Genomic DNA, 25,019 nt, shown 5'->3' with positions numbered 1-25,019 from the left:
GATCTGAATGAAGGTGGTGAAAATATGTAAACTGCTTTAATCTAGTATGGTGAGAATGGCATGTACTTGGGGGGTGGGGAGGACGGGCATACACGGGTGGTGTAGGGGTTTTAATGGACGTTGGTCGTACTCATCAATAGTCATTTTTCTTCCAAAACACAAACAGGGAAAATCCTTATGTAAGAGGGTCATGCTGTCTCCTACAAACAAGCCACTACAAGAGTTTGCAGAGTGAAAAGAAAACTTTGTGCTCTAAATATAGGAGAGGTTTGGTTATGGATTAATCAAGCAGGCTCCAGCATACCATTAAATCTAAGACATAGCTATTCATTGCCGGATATGTTTAGGCACACATGGCTGAAACATTCACAAAGGTGGCATGCAATGAAGAGTCAGTGTTTTATTTATCTTGCATTGGCTATTACGAAGATATACCAATAAAGAGCCCAGAAGCTCAGACAGAACAGCATCGAGAAATGTTATGTTCCAAAACACATAATTTTAGACAGAGCTGCCCATCGCTCTTCCTAAGGCGAGTTAACTGGAAAGTGCTCTAAAAACAGAAAACCCTTTGAGGCACCCAATATGTGTACAAGACTCTTTAGGGCATCTAATTCTGGGGCCAAAGCGAAAAACCCTACTCAAAGGAAAGGGTTTTACTTGGTTTCAGAAGCCTAGGCTTCTGCTCACTTGCATTTGGAGTTATAAAAAATCCTTGTCTAGGGAATGCTTTTTTATTGCAGACTTAAACGATTTTCTTCTGGTCTAGTGATAATTGAGGAGAGATTGTGGCATAACAGCCAGAGCTGCTGACTTTGTACCTAGGGAACCAGGTTCAGGGACGGATGGCTGTGATTTGAGCAAATCACTTAGGCCCTGACTGCCGCCCGCCAAGCGGGAACCGCCAGAAGACCGTACCGCGGTCAAAAGACCGCGGCGGTCATTCTGACTTTCCCGCTGGGCTGGCGGGCGACCGCCAAAAGGCCGCCCGCCCGCCCAGCGGGAAAGCACCAGCAACGAGGAAGCCGGCGGAGTTGCTGGTGTGCGACGGGTGCAGTTGCACCCGTCGCGATTTTCAGTGTCTGCCAAGCAGACACTGAAAATCAATGTGGGGCCCTGTTAGGGGGCCCCTGCAGTGCCCATGCCAGTGGCATGGGCACTGCAGGGGCCCCCAGGGGCCCCACGACACCCGTTCCCGCCAGCCTGGTTCTGGCGGTGAAAACCGCCAGAACCAGGCTGGCGGGAAGGGGGTTGGAATCCCCATGGCGGCGCTGCTTGCAGCTCCGCCGTGGAGGATTCACAGGGGCAGCGGGAAACCGGCGGGAAACCGCTGGCTTCCCTTTTCTGACTGCGGCTTTACCGCCGCAGTCAGAATAGCCCCAGAAGCACCGCCAGCTTGTTGGCGGTGCTTCCTCCGTCCCCTACCCTGGCGGTCTCGGACCGCCAGGGTAGGAATGACCCCCTTAATCTCCCTGTGGCTACCAAAAAAATGAATATGTCCTTGTTTAACACAATTGGTGCTAATGTAAAGCACTCCAATACCTTCTGGTCATGTTCGCACTATATAAAACTGCAAAAAACAAAAAATACATAATAATTTAAATATAATGTATGTCACACAGAAAAAAACTGTAATTGAAACAAACAGGACTAATGAGCATCCTAGACCCCTGCAAAATTCCAAAATGTTTCCACATGAGATATGCGTAATTTATGAAAGAATTACGCATATCACACAACATTTCATTCCCAAATAATTTTGTAGTCTCGCAATTCTTTCAATTCTGCCCAAAAAAGTGTATTTTGTGTACATTCACATAAGACATCTCACCATATTGTCATCACGTTATGTAACGTGCGAGTCAGCCTTTTGGGACTTCAGAGTAGCACCTGATGTTGAATCTTGCTTTCCAAGCCACTCCCACCTATTTTTAAATCTGGGCTTTCAGTTTTGAAAGATTATTGTTTTCCTCAATAATTCATGCATATTATTATTATACATATGTAGAGCGGCTTTTGGTCAGTGGGCTTCATTGACTGATCAGTGAAATTGCCATTCACATTTTGCTTTTGGCCACTCTATCCTGCTCTTTGGTTACCTTCACTTTGAGTGACTGCACAAACACTGTGCACATTGTTTACACCCACCGAAAAATAGTTTATTTTGCTTCACCTACAAACATTTTCAAAAAGTGATTTCATATATTATTTTTATATTAACTTTATATTTTTTTTATTTTGCCTGAATTTCGGGTACCCAACTAGATGATGGCATATTTACATCGTCACATTGTAGTTGCCAGCAATATGAGTATTATGTTAGGTTGTGATTTAACTTTGTCTTATTCACAAACAAGAATAACAATATGCATGGTGAAATGAAAGATTTTTTTAGTAAAAATGCGTAAGTAGTAAAATAGTCACATCAGTGAATGATTTTCCCATTACACATTTTTAGTTTAAGCCTATGGTTGTCATGTCTAGGTGTGGCATATTTTCTTTAGTCCCTTTTTAGTTTTGTGGCATAGACTTTCAGTAAAAAAAAAATATTACCCACCATACTCGCTTGTGAAGGCCAAGGCTGTTGAGTTTGTTAATGCTTGTTCTGTGTTGGCTCTACGCTTCACTTATTCTGACTGGTGCTCACTTGTCCTTCATTCTTTATATATTTCCTACTAATTGGTGTTTTAGTTCTAATTATTTTCTTCTAGTATTTACAAAAAATTATTTTTGGAAATAGGACAAAGCGAGAAACAGGGGGCCAGCTGCACAGCATTTTTTTCAGAGGGTAGTGCGGCTGCACTGATTTTTTTTCTTACATGCTCAAACATCTCCCCCTCATGTAGCGGCAGACTGAAAACCTGACAAGAGCTATAGCCTACAGGGGAAGCGAGTCTCAAGTCAATTTCTGCCTGACATGTAAAATTTTGTAAATTTATGCTGGATACCAATGAGGTGTGTACAACTGCAAACCAGAGTTTCTGGTTGAAAATTCCTATGATCGGTCCAGTCTAAGTGTGAGAGGAAGCTATTGTAAATGTCACAGAGATGCCAGTAAGTTCCCAGATCCCAAATCCTCAGTGTGTTGCAGCCAATTACCCCTCCAGAGAGTGGTCTCAAGGGTTATTCTTCGATCCTATCCAATCTTGGTGACACTTGTAGCCCATCTGTGTCATCTCAAGGTGGGACACCTTGTCATGCAAGCCCCAGCTCAGCCAGTCATTTATTACTAAGAGATGGGAGGTCCAATAATACAGTTGAATGTTTGCCATGCCCAGCCCACCTTCGTATGGCGATCAGACACATTTGTTTTATGGTGGTCGGGATGGTTTATTGGCCCACGGAAGACCCTGATTTTAGTGAATAGTATCTGGAACTAGATTTAATGTATCCACATGGGAACATTCTGAGTTAAATATATTATACATGATGGAGCAATATCACTTCAAACAGCGGTATCCTGTCCATTATGTAAAGAGGGAGTTTAGACCAGGTGGCTAGTAATGTTGTCGGGTTAGACACAAGGGGTTTTAAATTGAGACCCCATGTCAAATGAGGGTTCAAGCCTATGATGGCTCCAAGTTAAGGGAACCAAAGCTTCCAGATAGGGAGCTGGACCTGCCAATTCATGATGCTGTCATCGTCTTTCAAGGGGACCAGAAGAAAGTTGGACCAATTGACTTTAAGGCTAGAGGCGTCACCATAAAGGGTCAGCATTTATAGTAGTCAGGGCCTGTTAGAGAAAGACAAGAGAGAAATAGAAAGATGTCATCGCATAGAGCCTTATTCAATCTTCCAGTCCTATCCCCAAGTGGAATCCCCATATCTGTGCATCACATCTGATCCAAACTGCCAGTGGCTGTCTAGCTAGGGTAAATAGGAGAGTGGATAGTGAACACCCCTGCCTGGTGCGTGCATTAATAGAGAAAGGGGTGGGACTGGGTGACATTTAACTCAGACCCATGCTCTCAGCTGTGCAATGTCACCAAAGTGGCTGGGTCCAGTTCTTGAGGAAAATACACTTTTTCTATTGCTTCCTTGTACATGGCCAGGAGAGGGGTCAGTAGGAGTCGCAAAAGCTGGTGGTAATATTCAACCAGATACCCATCTGGGCTTGAGGATTTTCCAGATAGGATATCTGCCAGAGTGTCTCTGAGCTCCTCAACCTAATTTGGGTCTTCTAGTGATTGACCCTCAGAGGGACTCAACCCCAATGAGTGATGCAGAAAATTCATGCTCAGGCCGTTCATATGCAGCGTATAGTTATTAGTAGTATTCTGCAAAGGCATTTGTGATTACTGCATCTTTCAAAACTCACTTCCTGTTATCTCGCACAATCTAAGCAATTAAGCACAAGGTGAGATCTCTCATTGCCAGCCAGTAGAGCAGCTCACCAGTTTTATCACCCCATTCATATACCCTCTGCATCGAGGTCAGCCAGCACTGACAAACCTGGTTGAGAGATTGTTGCCTATGTGTTGTTGGTTGAACCTCCAGGTGTCTTTGTGTCTGTTCAGTGGAAGAGTCTCTGTATGTCTGCTGTAGGGTCACAGTGTTAGCATCCAAGGTCATTATTTGTTGATATTTTGCCCGCTCTTGTCCTATAAGTTATGAGCATCCTAGGCCTCTCATGGTGGCCTTCCTGACCTCCCACACTACACCAGGCAATGCCACTGAATCTATCTTTAGTGTTAAATATTCCTGAAGTGTGTGGGAAATGCCAAACATGACTTCTCCATATAGGTCTGGGGCCAGAGTCACATGAACTGAGTTGGGCAACACAAGGGCATGATCTGAAATTCCCTTCAGTCTTATTTAAGACTCAGTTGTGTGAACTAGGTCTGAGGCTGGAAGGAGTAGTAGGTGCATGCATGAGTGTGTGCTGCTGATAGGTATGTGCATTGTTGTTTGCAGGAATGCCATGTCTGCCACACATCACAGATTTAATTCTGTTCATCCATTCTTTCAACCTTCCACCTCCACTCAATGAGTATGGTACATTGCAGAGTTTATAACATCAGTAAAGCCACCTCTCACAATGGTTATTCCATGGGATAATTGTGTAATCAAGTCTTAGAGATACTCCAGAGTAACTTTAGCTAGGAAGGGTGGACTACAGACATTTAATAGATGGATAGATTGCCCTTGCAAGGTGCTTTCAACCATTGTGTATCTCATCAGGGACTCTGGAGTTACTTTGGACAATACCATGGGGAATGTTCTATGAAGAAGGATGACAACACCTCTGGAGCCCCTAGTGTGACCAGCACAGTATACCTGCTCAACCATTTTACAGTTATCCCCCATTTCCTGTCAACCAACATATGCCCTGGCAGCCACCCTGCCCCTTTTACCAACCTCGCCCTATGATGCGCTACATGCCTTTTTTTAGGCAGAGGCCGGGGCAGAGGAAGAGGCAGAAGAAGAGGCAGAGGGAGACGTGTGCAATGGGCCAGGGAAGAACCTCAGATGATCACCAGGAGCCATGGAATGAACCAACCTCCGAGAACCTAGTAGTAAATCTTTCTACTAGACACCTCACTGAGATTGAAACAATAGTGCTCAATCGAGGACTTGGATTTGTTCCCACACCTACCGAAGATTTTTTCAGACTCAATTGTGAACTCTCACAATTTTTCCCAAAAATTAGGTTACAATTTTACTTCTCGAACACACCCACTGATAGTATACAGACAGTCTCTGGACTAAGACCAAAGTCGACGTTTGTTCCCCCCCCTGCAGCCATCCCGTGTGAAGTTCTAGCTTTTGAGAAAGCGGTCTTAACTGACCTCGCAACAATACATCCCAAATGCCCCTTCATCAACATTTCCACAATTGAAAGGAGAGCCTTAGGGACACTGGCTGAGGACACCTCCATTGTTATTAAACAGGCAGATAAGGGAGGGGCAATGGTGATTATGAACACCGAGGACTACTGGCAAGAATGTTTGCGTTTGTTGAGTGACAGCACCTATTACGCAAAGATCACTCGGGACCCTACACCAAGATTACAATCTCAGATTAGGGCGATGATCACAGAAGCAACTAACAACGCTTGGATCTCCCCAAAAGAGGTGGCTTTTCTGGGCATGCCCAACCCTAGAGTCCCATACTTTTACTGCCTTCCCAAGATCCACAAAGGCATCTTGCCACCCCCGGGACGGCCGATCGTGTCTGGCATTGGATCAATTTTAGAAGCATTGTCCATTTTTTTTATGTGACCACTTCCTGCAGCCTCTGGCAAAAGAATCTTCCACCTACCTACAAGATACCAAGGATGTATTGAATTTGATTGAGTTGATCAACGACACAGTTGATGTCCACGGTTTAATTACTCTGGATGTCGAGGCACTGTATACAAACATACCACAGGATGCGACACTACAGGTAGTGGAAACTACACTCCAGGACAGTAGTGATAATCTCACATCACCTGTTTCATTTATAATGCATTGTGCCACATTGGTGATGACAGAAAATTTCTTTCAGTTTGAAGATCAATTTTACCATCAGATAAGGGGCACTTGCATGGGAAGCACCTTTGCTCCCAGCTTGGCTTGTCTCTATGTGTACAATTTTGAAAAACAATTTATTTTATCTACTACCAATCCGTTTTTTGCCAACATTAAACTATGGCGTCATTGTATCGATGACATCCTGGTAGTGTGGCACGGCTCTCTCACTAGTGCTGAAACTTTTACAGATTGGGTCAATACACTCAACCCTTTTTTTAAATTTACATCTACAGTGTCAACCAAGGAAATACATTTTTTGGATCTACTGATCACGATCCATAATGGCAAATTAACCACTAGCACATATCATAAACCAACTGACCGTAATAGACTCTTGACGTATGACAGTCATCATCCAAAATCTTTACGCGATAATTTGCCGTTTGGTAAATTTTTAAGATTACGACGCAATTGCAGTTCACCACATGTGTACAATACCCAAGCCGATGATCTACAAACCAAACTATTATCACAAAACTATCCCCAGGATATTGTCAACCGAGCCCGCAAGAGAGCGAGAAACAATAATCGTAAAGCCTTACTCTCACCGAGTATGAGGGACACCAATAAGATGTTGACTTGTGTAACCACTTTCACCCCCCTATCGAATGAGATCAAAAAACTGATTATGAAGAGATGGACGAACCTCACAAGCGGGGGTTATTCCATCCCTAGACCTTTATTTGCATTTAAACGATCACAGAACATTAAGGACTTGGTAATACACACCCGTCCCAAAAGCATAGCCCAGACACAGTCGACTCTTTGGAAACTTCCCCCTGTGATGGGGCATTATCCTTGTGGACAGTGCAATGTTTGTCCTTTGACTAGCCATGTCAAGACACTCGATTTGGAACCAATAGGTCAATGGCACCTGACAAAACACACTAATTGCAACACGAAGAATTGTGTCTATATGATCACATGTCCTTGTGGTCTACGATACGTTGGGATGACCTCCAGACCCGTTAAAATACAGATCAATGAACATAGGAGCAACATCAGATGCGGACGTGTCACCATGAAATTATGTGCCCACTTCTTAGAGACACCCCACAGTCCAGATGACTTACGCTGGGTGGTTTTGGAATCCCCCAGATTTATCAATGACTCTTCACACTCACTGTTCAGACTCGAACAACGGTGGGTATTCAAACTTCACACCAATACCAATGGTTTGAACGATGACATTCCATGGGTATCATTGTCCCGGTAGCCCCTTCTTGACTAAGTAGTCGGCCCCTGGGCCTTTGCACTATGCACACGACCCTCCAATGTTGATGTTCTAACTAGCCATACATGATCTTCACACTTCAACTGAAGCCCATGGTCTCCTTTAGACATGGTATAATACAGGCTCTCCCGCCATAGAGGTATCCTAGTGTATTCCTTCAGCCATTTACCAACGAGGCTATGTAAATTGGTATATAGGGAATCACTCCTATGTCAATGAGCATTTCCCTCTAGATGTGACTTTCACAAGGCATCACCAATACCTCTCCCGCAGCAAGAATGAATTTAGCACAATGACTGATAGGTTCTTTTCTCCACCGATGTTTTTACATAATTCCTTTGTAAATTTATTAACCAATACCTAACATCTTATGTAGTCACTCCAATATGGCCGCCTGCATTACGTTATATGGCTGCCCTTTCTTTCTGGTCACTTTGGACTGCACTCTGGCTCAGTCCTTTTTCAGTTTCCATCACTAAGGTACCACGTGACGCAGAAGAACGTTGCCTCCGCATCACGTTCAACTTTAAATACCACAAGTGCATTCCCGAGCAATGTGTTTCGGGGAAAGCACGCCGCGGGTTGGTGCAAGGGAACGCCACCGTTAAGCTCCAAGTAAGTGATGTGTGTGCCTGCTGAAACGACGAGGGTGCTTTTCTTCATGACCCTAATACTAGGTCACTGTAGTAAGCACTGCTTTTGTACGTCTTCAAATAGCACAGACGTGACTCTTGGGCGCAGAGCGCCACTTGTCACGCCCATTCTTGCTTTTGTTTTCTTTTCCCTTTGTGCCCATATGCCTCCCCAGTGCGGCGCTTGACTTTAAAATCCTCCAGATGCCTGGCTTTAAGGCTAACTCCGCCAGGCGCTACAAGTAGTCATTCCAGGCCGCTTTTGAGAGCAGGGTAACATTCGTTATTCACTTAGATGTTAGAGGCACTGGCATTTCATTACAGACTGGCAATTTACCTTTTACTTCATGCCTATTATTGATACGAAGTACGTGTAAGAGCTTTAGGAGGCACCTATAATTTGTGGCACCGGTGAATTAAGCAGGCTGACACTAATTCAAATATTAATTAAAAAAAATTGTGTACCTCTGCCTATGCTCTATCACATTTTTATTAAAAGAGCCAACTATCCAGTATAAGAAATATTGGTGCCCGAATCCCACCCTTTCTTCACCACCTTTCAGTGCATATTTATCCTTGCCTAATTTATGTAGACGTAAAAACAGTACTTTCACCTATGCAGCATTGTGTATCGGAGCAGCATATACAGTACCATCTTTAGTGAAATTATAACATACACTGTACTACTTTTCTAATACAACATGTTGCATTTGAATCTTTATTAGTAGTGACTGGCTGGGCCGTGTTATTCCCCAAGGGGCCCCCGAATGAAGAGGGATGGTAAGCAAACAATTCTACTTGCTTTTAATACTAGGATTTACCACCACGTTGCTCACTGGTTTATCACGGGTGTTATGGTCATTTAACCGTGTATATTGTTTTTATATTTTGTACTTATCATTTTCTAGGGCGACCTTTTTTGATTCACTTTTTTGACAGACAGTTTACTCAAATGTAAGTGACTGCAATATATTTTCATACATACACTAAGTAGTTTCCCCTTCACTTACATATACAGTCAGGAGAAGTTTTTTTGATTGTAGGTCCTGAAGAAGCGTTATAGGATCTTTTAAGACCACAATACGCGAAACATGTTGACCAGACCTTTGGGGTCAGGTGACAATCTCCCAGATCTCCAGGCGTTGTTATAAAGTGGTTGAGCATGAACCCTCATTCTTCACTTTCTTTATGTTTTTAATCTTGGTCGTAACCTCTTCCTCTTGATATATCCATTAAAGCAGATTGCTGTGGGGTTACGAACCAATTTTAATTTGTTTACTCTCCTGCCACAATTAGTGTCTGACCATTACGATCACGACGGCAGCCACTTTCTAAAAGATCTCCGGCAAAGAGCCCCCGAATGGGGAGCCCGTCAGATATTGCACTGCCAGTCTGACGAGGAGCATCCCGATGATGAAGCATGACATCCATTTGGATGTGTGAGGGCTCTTGCTCCTGAACATTAATGTCCCCCTAGATATATGGAACAGTGTACTTATTTGTTGTGTGAATACCCTATCATACCCACACTGTGCGAGAAGGGCACAAATGGTTCTTTTTGATCTTATCCTAGGATTTTCTCAACTGCTGCACACCACATGTGTAGTTCGGCAATATCATGATACACTGTGATTAAAAACGCAGCTGTCCCTATGAATGAGGTTTGTGCATGATCTTCTCCTGGTCCCCATAGTTAAGGAACTTTGCTATCATGCGCCTCAGGAGTTCTTGGGGGAGGGTTTGGGTTAGGACTCAGTGGGCGTATTCAATGATAAAACAGGAGGATAATTTGTCTGGACGGATTGAGGTTCAGAGCCATTGTTCAAGAAACATCTCTGGGCTCTTTCCCTCGACTCACTCAAGGAAGACTACAATCCAAAGATTATGGTACCTCACCCTATTTTCAGCATCTTATACATGATCTTGTATTATTTTGGCAGTGACAGTAAGGTAGGAAACAGAAAAGGTGAGTTTCCAAACCTTGTCTTCTAGGTCTGTAACGCACCCCTCTGCCTCAGTGACTTTATCAGTCACTCCCCTTGGATCATGGTGTAGCAGGGAAAACTTGATCTTGACTTCTCCCATCTTGGACTCAAGGGACGAGTGAGAGTTTTGGATAGCCTGATAAAATGCGTCAATGTCACCCTGCCGTGAGGAGTGGGTGTGCTGCAAGGCGGTCGGGCGCCTCACGAGTCCCCAATGGTGGAGCTGTGCATTCATCAATTTTACTTTGCCTCGGCGATGAAGTAGTTTTGTTAAGGTCCATGTTGCAAGCTGGAATGCGGGGATATTGTAGTAAAGAGTTAGGGCATTAGGAAAATCTGCAACAAAGGCATAGGTGAGCAGGGTGTTGCAGAACCTCACCAGTTCCACATTAAAGTCTCACCAATTTGATGCACCCCGGGGCAGCTTACACCACTATGTGGTAGAATCAGCAGCACTTGCAGCCAGGGTGGGTCTCCTAAAAATATTCACAGCCTTCCAATCCTGAGATCCAGAGGCCCAGTAGATCAGGCACCACCCTAGATCATCCTTCCTCCTGAGGATACCTCTATGGCGCAGTCATTCACATTAGTGAAGCCTGAGATAATCAATCCACCTTCAGCATCCAGGTCACGTCTCAGGTGAGATGAGTGGGGAAGAAGGAGGAAATAGTGGCTGGTTAGGGCCAGCACTCCCCTGACAGTCCTTCAGTATGTAGGGTAGAGCTCTGGACTATGTGGAGGTGCCACAGGATGAGAGAAGGGAGGCATGATCTCTGCCCCACGGCCACTCCTGTTATCAGCAGGCCCAGAAGTCATCAACAGGTTGTTAGCTTCTTGCCATGTGGCTTGGAACAGGAAGGAAGGCCCGATGGCTGCACGGCCAGATACATTGCTCTAGGACTGAGGGCTGAGTGCTGTTATTGCCACGGGCTCCTGGTTGTATATCGAAAGAGGGGAGAAACACCCAAGTAATTGGTTGCAGACCGACATTAAGGGTGCGGCAGCCATGCTGGCCTGTGAGCCATCTCATTGGTCCCCAGAGTAATAGAGACGCTGAGCCGAGATCTTTCGGTCTTCGAACTGGCTAAGTATGGTTGTGTTGCCTGCCCTGTTTCAGTACGTATTCGGCCCCAGACCTCAATAGGGGGGTCCAGAAGATCAGAAATCCTAAAACCTGATTCAGACCCACCAAGTCTGTTCTATCAGCACCCAGGATCAAGCAGCTCACTGCTGAGGTGGTGCATCCACCATCTTGGCCTGCTTGGCCATGCCCCAAGCATTAACTAAGGATGTGCAGGGAGCTCTGCCTTCCACTGGTGGAGCTAACAGAGTTTTTGGAACTCTATGCTCCACTTGGAGCGCGGAGTTATCCACAAACATCTGCTCGCCCCACCATTGGAGCTCATCCGGTGTGGGCCACAGCCCAGTATGTGCTGCACAGCTCAAGTGCAAACAGTCCTTGGTTGCACTGTGCAGCCCATAACTGGGCTGCAACATGCACCAGGGCAGAGGAGGGAGGCAGCCTCTGGAGAGGTCTCATCGTCACGAGGCAGGGTGGTGCACAACAGGCCTGGCAGGTTTCACTGCCTACGGCTGTGACCTGAATTCACTGCACATGGGAAAGGCCAGAGCAAAAGAGGCCTGAAACAACAGCTTTCACTGCCTATGGCCCCCCTAAATGGGCCCATCTCAGAAGCACTAAGCAGGGTCGGACCTGACTGATTAGGCCTACACTGCTTTGCACTTCAGAGATGGGCACATTCAAGAGGACTCCGCGGGGCACGAACTCCGGCTTCGCAGAATTCCACTGTGTATTTTTTCAACTCCATGGAATTCCGCGAAGACGGACGACGTTCACTCCGCTCATGTCTAGAATTAACATATTTATAGTTAAGTTCAGGATCTGTATATTACTAAACTAACTTCCTGTTTTGTCAAGTAAGCTTTTGAACATATCTAGCAGAATTCACAAAGTTATCTTTATCTATACATTTGGATTACACATGCAAAGAGCCTTATGCAGTGTTACATCACTTTTGTAATTCATAAATGTTTATTTTGCACTCATTAAAGGATTTATCTATACAAGGATTTTCATGTGAGTATATAAGTAGATCTACTCATAGGAGCAAGGAACTGTTCAATGAGTGGATGCTGCAGGGATGAAAAGTCCTTTGCATATGCGCACACCCACAAATCTACACATTTCAGGGTACTTTCATTCTGGAAAAAGTAAAAATTTGACCAGTGCCAAAGGTAGGGGTATATTTTTTCAGAGTGGATAGGGGCTCAGAACACCCCTGTTAGGCCTGGCAGCTTTTTGACGTGTCTCTCCTGTTTTTTTGCCTTCTGACCTCCTGTTTTTATGGTATACTGGACTCTGTTTTTGCTGGTTTATTGTCTCTGCTAATGAGTACTAACGTGCAAGTGCTCCCTATATAAATTGTACTGTCGATTGGCATATTTGGTTTGCTGGTAAGTCCCTAGTAAAATGCACTAGAGGTGCCCAGGGCCTGTAAATCAAATGCTTCCAGGGGGCCTGCAGTACTGATTGTGCCACCCACACAAGTAGCCCTGTAAACATGACTTAGATCTGCCACTGCAGTGTCTGTGTTGGAAGTTTTTAACTGCCAATCCGACCTGGCAAGTGTACCTCCTTGCCAGGCCCAAACCTTCCCTTTTCACACATGTAAGGCACCCCTAAGGTAGGCCATAGGTAACCCCATGGGCATGCTGCAGTGTATGTTAAAGGTGGGACATGTACTGATGTGTTACATGTCCTGACAGTGAAATATTATTAAATTCAGTCTTCAAGGCCTATCTCTCTCATAAGTTAACATGGGGGCTGCCTTTAAATAACTTTAAAGTGCACATTCCCTTTGAGAGCAGATATAAATCTGGAGTTTGGGGTCTTTGAATTCACAATTTAAAAATACATCTTTTAGTGAAGTTGGTTTTTAGATTGTTAGTTTGCTGTGTATCCTGCTTGAGAAAGTTCTCCAAGGGCTTGGAGTAGAGCTTGCCTTCTGCTGGAAATCCCAGGGATATCAAAGAATTCAGGTTCATCTTCCTACAGCACTGGGAACTGTGTGTTTTGTGCTGTACAAGGGGAAAACCCATTGCAACGCATTAACAACACCGCTGGCCTGCATCGTGACCTGCTGATGCCGAATGGAGCTGAACTGCTCCGCTTTGCACCGCAACCCTGGTATCACAGGTGCCATCATCGGATGACTTCACGGAGCCGCTGCTCGCACCGCGACCTATGGGCCCTGCACTCCGGCATCGCCTGCTCACACTGCAGCCTGGCCATCTCTGACACCGCCACCCCTGCTGCCACCGATCCTTGGAAGTTGGGACTACAGTTCTTAGATTTCACCTGGTCAGAATCCTCAAATGTATGTATGTATGTATAGTGTATTTGTAAAGCGCATTCCGGCCCGAGGGCATTGAAGTGCTAACTGGGGTGAGGTTGTGCTAACTCTGCAAGAAAAAGAGTCAGGGTCCGGACTTATCGTGGGAAAAGCCAGGTCTCAACCCGTTTCCTAAAAGTAAGATAGTTGTGCTCTCTCCTGAGTTCCAGCGGGAGTGAGTTCCAAATCTTTGCAGCCGCAATAAAGGCTTTGTCACCCCATTTCACCTTCTTGGTGTGAGGGACTTGAATTTGTTAGGTGCAGGCAGAACGCAGTACTCTTTTAGGTCCATACCACTGTAATTTAGCCATCAAATACTCAGGTCCAATCCCGTGTGTGGCTTTATGAGTAATGCAGAGGGCTTTAGAAGAAATCCGTTGGGCTACCGAAACCCAGTGTAGACTTTTAAGGCTCTCCTTGGCAGAAGCTGAACGTGGGAGATTCAATAGTATTCTAGCAGCTGTGTTCTGCATTAGCTGCAGTTTATTAAGTGATCCTTTGTCCAGATTGAGCAAGAGAGCGTTGCCGTAATCCAATCTGGACAGGACAAGGGCCAAAGTTGCAGTAGTTCTCCATTGTTTTAGAATATAGGGAAAAAGTTTCTTCAATTTCTTCAAAATCCACATACAGGTTTTAACAGTCTGATTGACCTGGGGTTTAAAAGATAAGTGGTCATCAAAGAGTAGTCCTAGATTCCTAGAGGTAGTACCTGGGGTAGGAGGGGTGCCGCACTCTTTAGGCCACCAACTAGAAGACCACTGTTCCCTTCTTATCCCAAAGCAGAGAATCTCAGTTTTTTGCAATTCAATTTTAACCAGTTGGCCTTCATCCAACTGTTAACAGCTAACATACAGGCATTAAAGCGAGCCGTAACTTCCTCCACATTTTTATTGATAGGAATGATAAGTTGTGTATCATCTGCATAGGAGGTTGGAATTAAGCCAAACAAGCGTATTAATTCTGCCAGAGGGGCCACGTAAACATCAAATAAAGTAGGGCTGAGCGACGAGCCCTGCGGGACCCCACATGGCAAAAAAAAGGCACGAGATCTGAAATCTCTACTGCTTACCGTAGACCACCTGTTAGTTAGAGATTCGATAAGCTTAAGGGCTTGATCCCTGACACCTATGTGATGTAAACGATCTAACAAGATGTGGGCTGCAATGGTGTCGAATGCAGCTGATAGGTCCAACAAAACCAGAAAGACACCCTGTCCTTCATCTACCAGTCTACGGATGGCCACCAGGTGCTGGTCAGCAGGGCTCTTCTGGCAGGACTTGATGCAGGGGACTCTGGTCAGCTCCTCTGTCCCTGCAGGTTACAGGGAGTCCACTTCCGGAGTTGCAGAAGCAACGCACAGTCTTTCTTGCAGTGAAACCCAGAGTGTGCAGCTTCTGAAGTCCTTATGGTTGCAGTCCTTCAGGTGCAGACTAGGGGTTCAGCAGGGCAGTCCTTCTTCTCCTGTATCTTCTTCCACCAGGGATCTGAATTGCTGGGTGGCTCTGCCATATTTATCCTTGCTCCTGGGTAGGCAAGCAGGTTGGCACCCCTGACCAATAGGGTGCAGGGTGCCACCCTCTGGTGTGACCACTTCCTGTGTAGTGTGATAAAAATCAATCCAAAAAGCAACATTCTTTAAAAATTCAAGATGAAGAAAATGTCTCCTTGGAGGTTACTTCTGGATGAACCCACCCATTGGTGTGGCTAAGTTTTCCTAACACACCCCTTCCAACCCAGCTCCTAATTTATATACTGGGGCTCCCATCTGTCAGGGGACCAGGAAATGGGAGAGGTCTAGTTTCTGCCCCATGTGGCTTTTCCTCCTTTGAAAACCAGCTTAGCCACTCTACCCCTTCGTGCTCTGCAGTCTGCTGCAGCAGTTCTCCCACCAGATGCTTCCTTTGTTTCAACCCAGGCCACTTCGCACCTCATTCAGGTAGCTTGGCTCAGGCTACCAAAGACTGATCAATCAGGAAAGGGCACCACAGGGTGGATTTTGGTAACTTTCCGAAAGAGTTTGAAAACTCTTTCTCTTTACCAGTTATAATAAATCCACCATTAGTAACTTTTAATTTGGTATCAAACTTGACATATTTAGCTCTTTTCTAGCTGGAATGAGACTTTATTATATTTAAATAAAGCCTCCAAGTATTAGCCTATGTAGCCAATGTACTACAATGGGGAAAAATAAATTGGTTGTTTTCCCTCACTAGGGCTTATAAAACATATTTTATAAAGTCTCTGCTTAAATTTACATTGCACTGAACCCTTGAGGCACCTAGGGCAGACCTTAGGGGTCACATATATGTAAATATTAGGTAGTCTAAGACTTTGGAAGTACTTTTAATTCCAAAGTTGAATTTGGGGTTAACTTTAATTTAAAAGCAGCCTGGAAGTGAGGCCTGCTTTTACAATAACACCAGAGACCACAGCAATGCACCCATGGGTGTCCTAACTACACTGGGGTACCTAAACCTACATGCCCTAGCATATACTAGGGACTTATAGGTAGGCTGACAGAGTCAATTATAAATATGCCTAATTTGCATTTAACATTTTAAAGAGAGCACTGGCCCTGGGATTGGCTAGCAGTGCCCAGAGCACAATCAGAGTTAGAAAACAAAAGTGTCAGTTAAAAATCAGGGCAAATAGTGAAGGGGCTTCTGCAATCAGACCACTTTTCTCACGATAAACTACTATAAGATAAACCGTGCCTTCCATTTAAAATTGAAAGCCTGCACAGTACATATCATCATATGATATTCCTGCTATAATCAAATGAAAATGTGTCTATGAAACACTGTGCTCGATAAAATATGCAATTTAAACATTAGTGCTGAATATCTTTGCATTAACTACAGGGAGACAACAAACAGATTGGCAATAATCTTTTGATTGACTAGTAAAATTTACTTTCAATTTTTTTTTGTAAATTAGCCTTGCATCACTAACCAGCAATCTGGTGTTTATATTTTTTCACACTAAAGGTGCATCGCACAGAACGCTCTGTTAAGTGTATCATTGTTTCTTTTAGCAGCTGAACAGTCTTTTACAAAGCTGACATTGTTTTAAAACCATTTAGCATGCTGATGTTTGTATCTGTGTTCATAGATTAGATGTAGCTTGGCCCTTGCATAGTGTTCATGCAATTTCATGTTTAGGGGCGAAGTACTAGAACAAGGGCCATTCGGGACATACAGGCGTGACACTCTTGTTGGTGTAAAAGGTCATTTATTAGAACAGGTTTTAAACATCATTACTCAAACTTAACTATATTTCCTTTAACAGACTTTAACTTAAACAATTCCTTTTCCTTTATTTCCTCCTTAAAATATCTCCCTTCAATTTCCTTACCGTATCTTCTCCCCTATTCTTCCCATGCCTTCCCTGCCTGTAGCCTACCCCTCCCCGCTCTGATCCTTCAAATCCTTGTTTTTCCCCCTGGAAGGGTGGACAAGCCCGCACCTGGCTCTCCACCCTCCCCCATCTCCTGCCATCCCTTCGAATTCACCTGTCCTAAATGACTATTAACCGCCCCTACCTACCCCTTCCTGCCTACCTACAATCTCCTATTTCTGTCTTCCTAAGCATTCCTAAATAAAACTCCTTCCTATACTAGCGTCGGCGCGGTGAAGAGGCCGACCCCACCCTCCACCCCCCTTATATGCCCTGCCTAAGACCCACCCCCACCTACCTCTCTACCAATGAGGCGCCTTGCGCGCCACTTCCCTTCCCGAAAATGCCCGCGGGGAGACTAGACTGCGTCTCTTCCTCTCCGCGGGCCCCTCCATCGGGACATACAGGCGTGACACTCTTGTTGGTGTAAAAGGTCATTTATTAGAACAGGTTTTAAACATCATTACTCAAACTTAACTATATTTCCTTTAACAGACTTTAACTTAAACAATTCCTTTTCCTTTATTTCCTCCTTAAAATATCTCCCTTCAATTTCCTTACCGTATCTACTCCCCTATTCTTCCCATGCCTTCCCTGCCTATAGCCTACCCCTCCCCGCTCTGATCCTTCAAATCCTTGTTTTTCCCCCTGGAAGGGTGGACAAGCCCGCACCTGGCCCTCCACCCTCCCCCATCTCCTGCCATCCCTTCGAATTCACCTGTCCTAAATGACTATTAACCGCCCCTACCTACCCCTTCCTGCCTACCTACAATCTCCTATTTCTGTCTTCCTAAGCATTCCTAAATAAAACTCCTTCCTATACTAGCGTCGGCGCGGTGAAGAGGCCGACCCCACCCTCCACCCCCCTTATATGCCCTGCCTAAGACCCACCCCCACCTACCTCTCTACCAATGAGGCGCCTTGCGCGCCACTTCCCTTCCCGAAAATGCCCGCGGGGAGACTAGACTGCGTCTCTTCCTCTCCGCGGGCCCCTCCATCGGGACATACAGGCGTGACACTCTTGTTGGTGTAAAAGGTCATTTATTAGAACAGGTTTTAAACATCATTACTCAAACTTAACTATATTTCCTTTAACAGACTTTAACTTAAACAATTCCTTTTCCTTTATTTCCTCCTTAAAATATCTCCCTTCAATTTCCTTACCGTATCTACTCCCCTAATCTTCCCATGGCTTCCCTGCCTGTAGCCTACCCCTCCCCGCTCTGATCCTTCAAATCCTTGTTTTTCCCCCTGGAAGGGTGGACAAGCCCGCACCTGGCTCTCCACCCTCCCCCATCTCCTGCCAACCAGGGAAACCCATGAGGCGTTTCGCTGCCCCACCCTCTCTTATTCCTTGGTACACAAATTTGTACCCCATGCGCTTTCCAACATCAATCTCAATTCCGTAATATAATACACATTGCCCAGTTGTGATAAATGTACCCCATCATCACGAAACAACTCTTTTTCTTGTTCTTTTATGTCCCCGTGTCTCAGCACTTTGATCCCCTGGGCCCAGCAGAAAACCCTCATAGCTCTGTTCAATTTATTCCGAGCCCGCTCTATGGCTCCGTGATTGATAGCCCCTCTCCAAGCCCTTCTTGGCACAAATTCCGTCCAGATCAAGCATGTTCCACATAGTTTGTGTTTTAAAAGTTTCAGATCCCTCTGCATCATTTGAATCAAAGTGAGCCCCGATAGTTTCACCAGATCATTCTCCCCCAAATGTATCAATAACAAATCTGGACACCCCCAATGAGGCAAGTTACTCGTGATAAATGGAAGCAGGCTCCCCCACCTCATACCTCTCTTGCCCCACCAGCGCACTTCATGGTTTCTGCTGGGCAGTCCCAATGATCTGCCGTACACTTGCTTCTCTGCAAATTTTGCCGCCCAATGTACAAACGAATGGCCGACCAACCATGTCGTCATCTTTCCCTTCTCTGGCCCAGCCACGCAACCTATAAAGAAAAAACATTGTAACAACTGCCTGGATATACAAGAAAAAAAAAAACCCTCGCTCCCCTATTTTCCTTCTTCTATCTGTACCGTATTCTTCACGGCCTAACATATCTTTTGCAGCACCTCGACTTCCATCTCCCTATAGCCTTGATCTTAGCCCAATCCCATCCCAAGTGTGCCGCCTCTGTTGCCGCGCCAATCCTAAAAGAGTGCGTTCCATAATCACCTGCGCGCCGCCCTATCCTTCCAAGTGTCATTCTCATAACTTGTAAAAGTTGGTAACTCGTTAGTTTCTTTCCTGACGCATGCATGAAAACACCTGTTTCACCTGCCCTTGGCCATCTGTCTTTGAAACTGACCCATTCCTCAAACGGGCAAGCTAAAACCACACCCCCTTTCCTCAACCATATCCATTTGCCTTTTCCCAGTTGGTCAGTTTTTGACCATCTTAACCATATCCCCAACCTGTCTCTATGCACATATACCTCTTTTCTCCTTACCCCGATTTCTTTTCCCACCCCCAACAACTCTGATACTCTAAAAGCGCCAAAAAACATCCACAACATACATAACCTAAACAAGCCCACCTCATATTCATCCTTACAACAAACTGGTAACACCTGTAACATCTCTACCAACATTTCAAACGTAATGGGCTCCCTGGCTGGCTTGTCTCCGCTCGCTCTAACTTTGCTCCATCCCCTCAGCATTTTACCCAATAAGTCATTACGCGCTGGATCATAGCCAAAAAACAATTTGCCATAAAACGACACACCAGCCAATTTCCCCCCGATAGTAGCTGGAGATAAACCCTCCCCGATCAAAAACAGCACGAAACGTCTACTTCTGGCTTCCAGCATTGGCAGGCTTTGTGCCCAGAAATTGCCCCAAAACCGTTCAAAAGATTGAAATTCCAACCATGCCATTCTGTAATTATGCCGCGTAGATACTGCTAATGACATCTCCACCAGCCCCGTGATCATCATGCCCCCCATTCCCAGATGTCTGCCGGGACCACAGTCTTGTTCCGATCCGCTCCAGGTGCCAATTCGCGGAAACGCCGCCACTGTGAACGAGATAGTGAGTCTGCAATTCGTTGTAAATCCCCGGTATATGTACAGCTTTAAAAATAACATTCAATGACAGGCATAACAGCATGAACTGGCGCAAACCAGCGCAAAACTCTGAGGTCCCTTGCTCTCTGTCTATTGACCAATTCTACCACTGCCATATTGTCTATCTGAAAAATCACTGTCCTGTTCGCTAATTCTTGACCCCACACTGCCAGTGCAACTAAAAGGGGAAAAAACTCCAAGAACGCAATGCTTCTCCCTTGCTGCATCCAAAATGCCGGCCATTTCTCCGCACACCACCTCCCGTCCCAATACAAACCAAAACCTGACGCTCCTGCTGCGTCTGAAAAAATTTGTATTTGCCATACCGTGTCCGACTCTCCAAAAGCCATAGGCACTCCATTGAAATGTCTCAGAAAGATCTCCCACACTCTAATGTCTTCTCGTAACGACAATGATACTCGTATCCTGTGGTGCGGAAGCACAGCACCTGACATGGCAAGTCCCAAACGCCTACAAAAGGTTCTACCTCCCCTAACTACCCTGCACGCAAAGTTAAGATAACCTAACAGCCTCTGAGCCGTTCTCAGGTCCATCTTACGCAAAGTGCGCACTTCCTCTAGGCAATCTAGCATTTCCCTCACTTTTGCCGCTGGCAACCTGGCGACCAAATTTTGTGTATCCAATTCAATGCCCAAAAAGGTTAGCATCGGCACTGGGCCTTCTGTTTTTTCTGGGGCCAAAGGCACACCTGCCTGTTGTGTCAGATTTTGGAAAGCGTCCAGGGCCCGCCCACATGCCCCGGATGCCGCTGGCCCTACGAATAAGAAGTCGTCTAGGTAATGGGTCACCCACCTATGGCCACTCGCCCTTACGAAAACCCATTGTAAAAAGGTGCTGAAAGTCTCGAAAAGGGCACATGATATCAAGCAGCCCATGGGCAGCACCCTGTCCACGTATATGTTGCCATCCAGCTGCATGCCCAAGAGGTCAAAATCTGCCGGATGAATAGGGAGCAGTCTAAAAGCTGATTGAATGTCGCATTTTGCCAATTCCGCCATCCTGCCACATTTCAAAACTAACTTTATCGCAACATCAACTGATGCGTAAATTACTTTAGAGTCCTCTTGGGCAATAAAGTCATTGACCAACGTCCCTTCCGGCCAAGACAAATGATGAATCAGCCGGAATTCTCCTTGTGCTTTCTTGGGTACCACTCCCAAGGGGGATATCATAAGAGTGTCACTTGGCCACCCAAAGAATGGGCCTGCTATTCTGCCTAAGGCTACCTCTTTTGCCAACTTGTCATGCACTATCTGCGGGCGTTCTTTGGCTGACCGCAAATTGTCAGCCCATCTATGTTGCCGAGGGCCTTGGTAACCTATTCTAAAACCTTCTCTAAAACCCCATTCGAGTAGACGCGCTTTATCCCTGTCTGGGTATCTATGCAACCATGGTAACAGAAATTCCAGTCTAACTGGTGTAGTCCCCTTTTGGCGCAGGAGTGCCATGCCCCCCTCTCCCTCTAGCAGCCCTCCACTGTTCAGCTGGGCTGGACAATGAGAAACATTGGGTGACTGGATGACGGCCCCCGCACTTGGAGCAGTCATGCTTGAATCTGCATTGTGCCCTGGAACAAAAATCTTTATTAAAGTTCCAACAAGCCCCTGCCGTTGTCCCTGTTGTCTTAGTAGTATTGCCCGCCCCTCCCTGGGAGGGGCGAGTTTGAAAGGGCTTATAAGTCACTGGCAGGCCACTCGCAGTGTGAGTGGACGCCGCTCTCTGCGCCGATGCCATCCATTGCATCCATAATTCGGGGTCCACGTCACCCCACGGTTTCTCCGGATTAACACTCACCCGGGCCCTGAATTCCTCATCATAACTGAGCCATGCAAAACCTCCAAAATGCATCTGTGCCTTTCTAATTATATCCATGTATTTGAAAAGTGCAATGGCCCTGTCCGGGTATTTCTCGCAGTATATACTGGCAAATATCAAAAAGGCCGATGTCCAGTTATCCATTGTTATCGGCACCCTAGGTCTACGCGCTAGCTCCCATTCCTCCTCCTTGGACCCTTCCTTTGCCTGTATGTCCCTATGCAACAGTTTAAACACGTCCACATATTCGTGTTTCCATATTTTGTTTTTTGTTTTTTCCGCCACATGCGAACCCAGAGGCATGGCTAAACCCATGTATGGCAGTCTCTTTCTGAGGCCTCCCCCTTCTTTGTCCTCTACCGTCTTTTCTCCCGTATCCTCCTTCCCCGTTGTAGCCGTACCACTTATGGCTGTGCCTTCTTTGTCCTTGTTCTCGACCGTCTTCTGAATGTCGCTATCACCTGCCTTTTCTAAAACTGACCCGTCCCCTACCCCAATGGACCTTTTTGTGTTAGCCTCCTTCCTTATACCACTCCCTTCGTCCCAAACTGACCACCAGTTCTTACCTCCAGTGGTGTCTGCCAGACTCCTTGGTGTTCTTTTTAGGCTTCTGCCTCGCGGCGTAATTTGCCGACCGCCCACGGGGCCTTCCAGCGGAGCTGCCACCTGCAAAACAGACAACGAAGAGGTGGCGCCGCTCTTGCGCCCTCGCCCGCCCCCTTTGTTAACCGTATTCACCCCCCAATCGCGTATTTCGCCATCCTCCCATTCATCCCCTTCCTCCTCATAGTCTAGTTCAATTTCGTCATCTCCTTCCCACTGGCCCTTGCGCTGGCCAAAATCTCTAGTATTGTCAGATGTATTCGTACTTGCTTCCCCACCCGCATGACGCGTGCCATCGGGACGGTGTCCGTGGTCCGTTGGTGTGGAGAAGGCCGCTGCAGACCCCTCCAGAGCTTCGTGCCAACGCGTTTGGGCCGTATTGCGCCCAGTTGGCGTATTCCGTCTCTTGCCAACCTCTGGCGCTGGCATTGCTGCCCTTCTGACCCCATGACCGTCTGCGTCACCGGGTTTCACCGCGCCTACTGCCCCTTCGGCCGCTCGAGCCTCTTGTCTCTGCTCTCCCCTTGCCTGTATCACCCATACCCAGGTTCCACCTCCCTGCCCCGGTTGTTGTGGCCCCGCCTGTCCTTTGGCCTCTCTAAGCTTTGGTGTTGTCTCGCTGCGGGCCTGTGCCTCGTCCCTGTCCTTACAGAGCTGTGCCCACCTGGCCTCCGTTTCTGCCACTGCCTTGCGCTGTTCCCTTATTCTAGCCTCTAAGTCCCATGTCTCTGCCTGGTCCCAGGCCGCCTGCATATGCGGGCTCAGGTCCCCCACGGTCCCTGTTCCCTGCGCTGCCTTGACTTTTCCTCCCTTGGCCTGGCGGGGCGCTGCCTTGGCCCTTCCTGGCCCTCCCCTGTGCCTTCCGGCATATTTTCCTCTTTTCTTGACGGGCGCCCCGAAAAAACCCGAGCTGTGGGCCTCCCCCCTGTGGTATGACAAATCTAACGGGGCAAAGTCCCCGCTGGACCCCGCTATGGGTTGCTCTGCCTCCTTGTTATGATTGTCGTCTCCTGTTTCCCCCGCCTTGGGTCCCCCGCTGTCTGCTGGGTCCGCGCCTACTTGCGTGCTGGCTGACGCTGCGTCCTGCGAAACCTGGGTTTCCCCGCCAAACATCAGCGGGCTCTGCGTCCCGTGGAAAACCTGCTGCGTGGTCCCGGCCTGCCCGGGGGCTATCGCCTCGTCATCTCCTTCCCCTTCAGAGTCCTGTGACTCGCATGCCGCTATTGCGGCCGCCACCTGCCCGGAAGCCGCCCTGCTGGGGCGTGTCATCCACACCCAGGCCTGATCTAGAACGCCAGGTCTAAGCAAATCCGCCCTCCCTGCCTCACCTAGCACGCGTAGTGCGGCCCTTACTGCCTCCGCGTCGTGGCCGGTGGCCATGTTGTGGGTATGTATATATTTGTTTTTCTTATTATCTTATTATATATATATTTTATTTATTATTATTATTATTATTTTTTTTTGGCCCAAAATTATCTGGCCAACTCTGGTGCGCCCTGCGCTGCCCCTTGCCCTTGGAGGGGGGGGGGGTGTCCGGTATTTTCTACATGCCGCCAAAACTTGTGAGGGCAAAAGAAAAATTATTATATATATATATATATTTTTTTTTTTTGGGGGGCCCTTGCGCGTGGCCTAGCGCTCTTTAATTGGCCCCTGGGGCCCCGCGCGTCAGTGCCGGCGGCCTGCGCCTGCCGGTTAATTTTCCGCTCCTCCTGGTGTCTTTAATTGCAGCCAAAAAACCCCGGGGGCCGCCTCCCGCAAGCGTGCGGCTCCGTGCTATGTAATTTATAAAAACGGGGGGTGGGGCCGCCTTCTCCGATCCCCCCGTTGGTTCTCTGCCAAAAACGGAGCCGCTCCCCCCGCCCAAACGGGCCGCCCGCCCTTGCCGCCGGTGCCTTAAAATATATAAAATGGGGAAAGATTACAAAGGACCCCGCGAGGCGGGGCGCCTGCCCGTCGAAAAGAAAACCTCCCCAGGCTGGCCCTGTGGCCTAACTGGCCTGCCCAACTCCTTACCTAACCACCTAAATAAAACTCCTTCCTATACTAGCGTCGGCGTGGTGAAGAGGCCGACCCCACCCTCCACCCCCCTTATATGCCCTGCCTAAGACCCACCCCCACCTACCTCTCTACCAATGAGGCGCCTTGCGCGCCACTTTCCTTCCCGAAAATGCCCGCAGAGAGACTAGACTGCGTCTCTTCCTCTCCGCGGGCCCCTCCAGTGGCAACTCTTACTTGTACAACGTGTTTGGTGGTGTACGAAAGTACCAGTGTGTTCCATTGCAAACGTCATGAAGTTTATCGAAAAATGTAGACAAAAAGTTCCGC

This window comes from Pleurodeles waltl, chromosome 10 (genome assembly GCF_031143425.1).
Source record: "Pleurodeles waltl isolate 20211129_DDA chromosome 10, aPleWal1.hap1.20221129, whole genome shotgun sequence".
NCBI lineage: Eukaryota > Metazoa > Chordata > Amphibia > Caudata > Salamandridae > Pleurodeles > Pleurodeles waltl.
Note: the sequence above shows the minus strand (reverse complement) of the source record.